Genomic DNA, 6,853 nt, shown 5'->3' on the forward strand with positions numbered 1-6,853 from the left:
ATTTTTTTTCATTTTTTTAGAAGAAAACCGAAAATAAAAGGATAAAAATCATACCTTTTTTGCGATGGAGGTGCTGATTCTGATGAAAATTGGTTTTTTTGGGTTTGGGAGTCAAGAAAACTCAAAAAAAAATTCTATTTTTCGACCACCGCGGAGGGCGGCGCTGTCGACGGCAACCGGCGGTCGCTGCGATGGTCCGACGCTAGAGCTGGCCAGATTCTGGAAATCTTTGAAGGGAGAGGGGAGAGCTCTCAATTTTTTTTTTGAAACTAGGGGCTAAATGATTTTTTTGGTTTAAAACTTGACTTTTATAAGCCCCCAAAACGACGTCGTTTTGGGCAGGCCTCTCAGGTACCAAAACGGCGCCATTTTGGCCATGAACCCGCGACCCGACCTGCTCCAACCTCAGGATCCGCGTGTTTTTTGTGGAAGGGTCTATTTGCGCTTTTGACCCTTCCGCCCTTTTTATTATTTACAATCAAGTTTTTTTTTAAATTTGCCCTCTAATTTATTCCGGCTTCGATTTTAGTCCCTGATGGAACTATGCATTTTGGAGGGTTGGAATTATTGCCCATTCAATCCCTCTATCTTATCCACGCCTTCAATATAGTCCTCCCTTTTGTGTTTATTTCTAATTTGCCCCAAAATTTTGTTCTAAAGCTCAATTTAATCCTATTTTGTTGTTTCGGGTATTTTATTATTAAATTAATTAATTTAAAATTATTATCGCTATTATTATTTTACCTTATTTATTTATATACTTATTATTATAGCTATATCATTAAATCAATTAGTTTTATATTATTATTTTTTATTTACTAACTTAAACACTTTAAGTGCATTTATTTTATTTTATCTCCTTTTTTCCTCTTCAAAACTTTAGACTATTTATTATTATTAATATTATTTTTATTACTATAACCCTAATTCCACCCCTTTTTAATGATCATTTCAATATTTCCTAGATTAATCTCTTTAATGCTGTTTTGTGCATTTATTTATTAATTTCTTTTAGTTTTGATATTCTCTTGTTATGTTTTTTATATTATTATTTATACCGTTATTATTCATTAGTACTGCTGATTTTGTTGTCTTTTATTAATTAATATTAAAGTGATGTATATTATGTGATCATTGTTTTTTTACATTCGTATTCTAGTTATTTGTCGTTTTCATGTAACATTTTAAGTATCACATTAATTTCGACCCAAATGCATATTTTTTTTTAAAATAAAAATACTTCGTATTTTGGAATTCGAAAAGATCGTACCCTAACTTACAGGCTCTCAATTTTTTTTGATAAATCCTAAATATACGAACCCTTTTTTAAAAAATATATTTTTTTTCAAAAATTGTCTTGGTAATCAGAAAAGGACCATGTTCCAACTTACGGGATATAATTTCTTCTCCAAAATCGAGATGAACAAAATTTCTAAAAATAAATAAATTTTTTGTGTTTATTCTCATTTCGGGATTTAAGATGATGTGTCCTAACTCATGAAATGTAATTCTTTTTCTCGATTAACGTGAGATACACCCTTCTTTAATTTCTTTAAAAGTAATTTTAATAAAAGGATCATATTTTTAAATTTCTTTATGAATTTTCAATTTTTCGACATTAAGACACTAATTAATCAACAATGTACCAATTTTTGGGCATTACGAGGGTGTTAATCCTTCCTCGTACGTAACTGAATCCCGAACCCATCTTTCTGAATTTCGTAGACCAAAATTGTCGTTTTAATAAATCAAATCGTTTATAAAAATAATTATTTTTCGAGGTGACAAGATCACACCTCATTGAAAAAGATTGGTGGCGACTCCCGTGTTTGTTTTCGTTTTCAAAATTAAAATCGACCCTCTTTTCAAAAAATGGTTTCGACAGCTTGGCGACTCCGCTGGGGACTGGTTGAAAGTCAAGCCACAAATTGATTAATTTTTTTGTCTTTTTGTCGAAAAATCAAAATTTGTTTTAATTTTTCCTGTTTTGCATCCTATCCATTATTTTTATGGTTTTAATCATAGTGTGTTTGTTTGGGTGGTCCAAACCTGTTAATGTGTATTTGCATTTTGCATTACATAAGTTGGTCAATTTTACCCCTTTAAGCGGGAGTGAGAAACTAGTCCTTCGTGAGGTCTTCACCTCCGTGCAGGATAGTGGATCGCTTTCAGCATACATCCGTACCTATGTCTTTGTGAGATTTTCATCTCTGTGCAGCCATAGGGAAATGTATTCCCCTGAACCGAATTCGGTCCGTATGAGCCTATAATGGGTGAGAATCGAGGAATCTGCTGGTTTGGGTACCTTTTCTCTAGAAGCTAAACCTCATATAATGAACTTTAGGAACTTGCCCTAGGTAGAACTATACCAAACCCTATTAGATTCTCAAATAGGTGCTTTATTATTTCCTGTTTGTGTTGAATTCTATTTTTTATACATGATACTAACTTTTTTGTGTTTTGCTTTGATTGCATGGCATTTTGACTGCATAGCATTTCATCATAAAATCCATTGGTTCATATTCGGTTACTAGATAGAGAGCTTATCATGGAAAAAGGATTTCTTGATAAGGTGGAGGATAATGTAGTTGTCCAAACTTGGTTTGAGACAACACAGCGGGAAAAAGGTGATAGTTTGGCTATAGGATATGTATCAGAGTCGTAGGACTTCACTCGTATTAGTGTAACTGAGAATAGTCTGCAAGAATTGAAGGAAATATGAGATCAATGGGCCGATGAGGTCAAGTAGATTTTTTACTCTGGATATGGAGATCTGCCTTATTTCCTTGACATAAAAATGGATAAACACTTGTTTCGCGCCCTTGCCCAGTTTTGGAATCCTGCTTACAGTTGTTTCACTTTTAGGGGAGTTGATTTGGTGCCTACAGTGGAGGAATACATGGTCTTACTTCGTTGCTCGAAGATTCAAGTAGACAAAGCTTACTCAAGAGCTGTTAATGTCCCAACTTTTTTGAAGAAATTGATGAATATTACTGGGATGAGTGAGCAATGGGTTGTAGTACGGATCAAGCATAAGGGGGATAGCAAAAGCATTCCTTGGAAGAACTTGAAGAATCTAATTCTAGCACACCCAAATACGAAGAAGAAAGTTGATGTCTTTGCCTTGAGTGTCTATGGCTTAGTTGTCTTTCCCAAAGCCTTGGGACACGTTGATGAAGCAATCACTGATCTCTTTGACCGACTTGATAAGAGGGTTACCCCAGTCCTAACAATTTTGGTAGAGACCTTCAGATCGCTGAACGAATGCCGGAGGGCGGGTGAAGGTAGATTCATTGGATGTGTGCAGCTCCTCTTAGCATGGTTCTACAGTCACTTTTAGAAAGTTGATAGGGTTTCTTATTGGGTCTTCTCTGAAAATTATTCACCTTTGAAAGAGATAGTAGCTATACCGAGGCGAGATGATATCTCAGAGGAAAAATGGATGGTAATTCTTTAGAATCTTCAAGAAGAGGATATCAGATGGAGAGCTCATTGAATGCTTCCAGATGAGAACTTATATAGATGTGGTGATTTCGAATGGGTCCCTCTACTTGGAATTTGGGGAGCTATTGGTTATGCATCGTTGCTAATACTAAGACAGTATAGGTCAAGGCAGTTCGTACCCGTAACCCAAGGACAAGCTCAGTGCGAATTCTCATATAAAGGAGATGGTTACAAGAAGAAGATTCGAGAGACGTCCAATACTTAGAACCAGACTCGACGGATGAAGAGATTGGCAGTAGGTCCGGTGACGACCCCTAAATATATCGAGTGGTGGGGTAGGAGGATTAATGATAATATCCCCGGGCCAAGTCAGGGAGACAGTCAGCCGATAAGAAAATATTTGCGAGTTGTCCCCTCCAAGCTAGAAATTATAAAGCAGGATTTTGAAAGAAAAAATTCAGAATTAGAAAAGAAAATAGAACAAATGGAAGAAGAGAAGATGAATTTGAGACTAGACATGGATGTTCAGAAGCTAGAAACCGAGAAATTAAGATAAGGGAAGAATAAAGCTAATGGAGATTTGGATAGTTTGAAAGCAGACTATAATAAGTTGCGTTTCTCGATGAGAACTATCGGGTTGGGGAAAACTTCAGTGTAGTGGTGTCAAGAAATTCAAGAGGAAAAGATCAAGGCTGATAGATGGAAAAGGAAATTCCAAGAGGCCCAGATGTGAAATGAGACCCTAGAGAAGAGTTTGTCAGAAAGCCGAAATGAAAAGGGTGAACTAAAAGCTAGAGTGGCTGAACTTGAGAAAACTCTTCATCAATATCGAAACCGTAATTCTGTGATGGAGCTAAGAGCGAGCTTAGGCAAGATTGAGGAAATGAAAAGAAGAGTGGAAGAATTAGAAATGGCATTACAAAACTATAAAATGCGGATTGAATTCCTTGAAGCCAGTAAAGAGCGTCAGAAAGAATACCTCCACTTTTGTCAGAACCAAGTTAGAAACAGAGATCACATTATGAGAGAGGCTATGGCCCAGATTCGAGAGGTAGCCGATTACTTACAGACTTTGGCAGTACAAGCTGATATACTGAGTGTAAAGTACGAGCTGGAATCAGACCGGGGGCGGGAGCTAGCTTTACTGCTTAGGAAAATTAAAATTTTGAGTATTAGGGCAAAGCCATATATGTAATTTGTTTTATGTAAAGAATTTTGTTTTCTGGTAAAGTTTTCTAAATGGAATTGAATCAAAATTGACGCCTTTTTGCATTCATTTCATGCATTCGCATTACATTACATTACATTGCATTATATGTATTAAAGTCCAGTAAAAGATCCTAATTGGTTAAAGTCATTTCAGTTTAACTGGAAACCGGTAAAAAATCTACCAACCAAACATCGTTACGGTACCCGAGCCAAGACAAAAGATATGGACCAAAGATTTGAAAGACTTGAACAACTTCAAAGGGAGATGCAAGACCAACTACAAATGCAAATGCAAATGCAAGAGCAACTAGCAAAGATCCAACAAGACATGACAGACAAAATGCCAGAATCTCAAAGAAACATGATGACTCAGTTGAGCCAATCATTGGCTGGGAGAATAGATAAAGGAAAAGGCCCTATGACCAACCCTAGTGAGTATAATAAGGAGCCGCTCTATCCTCCAGGTTTTACTCCACCAAATATACAGGCCCAAGCTGAGATGTACCCGCGGAGATCATCCATCACAATTAGGCCTCAACAATCTCAGGCCATTGCTTTAATGCTAATAAACTTTCAAGCTGGATCAAATTCAAACCCAATAGATAACCCAACTAATCCTGTTATCCCTGATTTTTACGAAGTGGCAGAAAAGGAAAAAGCAAAGGCGGAATTGCCAAAATAGCTAGAGGACAGGTGTAGATGGTTGGAGGAAAAATTCAAAGCAATGGAAAGTGCTGATAGTCATCATGGAATTGACGCTAAAGATCTGAGCTTAGTTCCAGATTTAGTTCTTCCTTACAAGTTCAAAATGTCAGAATTTGAAAAGTACAACTGGACCAGTTGCCCTGAAGCTCACATCACCATGTTTTGCATATGGATGGCTGGATACGTTAACAATGACCAACTACTAATACACTGCTTCCAGGATAGCCTGGTAGGGGCAGCATCCAAATGGTACAACCAATTGAGCTGTATCAGAATTAGTTCGTGGAGGGACCTAGTACAAGCATTCATGAAGCAATATAGTCATGTAACAGATATGACTCCTGATAGAATTACTTTACAAAACATGAAGAAGAAACCTAGTGAGAGTTTAGGCAATATGCACAGAGATGGAGGGAGGTTTCCATCCAAGTTCAGCCGCCGCTCCTAGAAAAAGAAACTACAATGCTCTTTATCAACACGTTAAAAGCCCCATTCATCACACACATGCTCGAAAGTGCCACAAAAAGTTTTTCAGATATAGTCATGAATGGCGAGATGATTGAGAATGCCATAAGAAGTGGGAAGATAGATGCCAGAGAAAGTAACAAAAGGTCAGCCTCGAGGAAAAAAAACGAGGTGAACAACACAAGTGCATATAATAAGGGTTACTCTAAATCGATTACTGTAAATCAACCAAGAAAGGTGGTTGCTGGTCAATAGGGTCCATCAAGACAAGAATTCAGCACAAATCAAAACATTGAGAAGCTCCAATTTACACCAATCTCAATATCGTATCAGAAGCTATATCAGAGTTTATTTGATGCACACGTTGTTTCCCATTTCTACTTCAAACCTCTACAACCCCCATACCCCAAATGGTATGACGCAAATGTCCAATGTGAATACCATGTAGGTATCATGGGGCACTCGATAGAAAACTGCACCGCTTTCAAAAAGCTAGTTGAAAGACTTATCAATATGGGTATTGTCAAGTTGGATGACTCATCTAATACAGAAAATCCGCTACCCAATCATATTGATAATGGGGTAAACATGATGAGTGAAGATGTGGGAAGAAGAATCAAGATAGACATTATAGAAATAAAAACTCCTTTGAGATGGGTCTAGAAGGAGATGGTAAAAAGGGGGTCAATCAATCATTTTGAATTAGGAAGGAAGTTACGAAAAGATGAGGAACTACTGTGAGTTTTATCACGAAGTGGGGCACGAGATCCAAGAGTGCAAAGAATTCAGAGCCTTGGTTCAAGGCATGATGGACAATAAAGAGATGGAGTTCTGTGAAAAAGTTAATAAAGAAGAAAGTATATGCACGTCGGAATCAATGATGGAGGTTCCAAAAGTCAATTATGCTGTGGTTATCATTTCATGACCTAAAAATAATGGAGCTGGAGTACAGAGGACACCAAAGATCTTAATTCAGAAACCTGCAGTCTTTGCTTATAAGGATAGCAAGAGGGTCCTCTGGAGTTATGAT

The sequence above is a fragment of the Gossypium raimondii genome, chromosome 2 (assembly GCF_025698545.1).
Source record: "Gossypium raimondii isolate GPD5lz chromosome 2, ASM2569854v1, whole genome shotgun sequence".
NCBI classification, from domain to species: Eukaryota; Viridiplantae; Streptophyta; class Magnoliopsida; order Malvales; family Malvaceae; genus Gossypium; species Gossypium raimondii.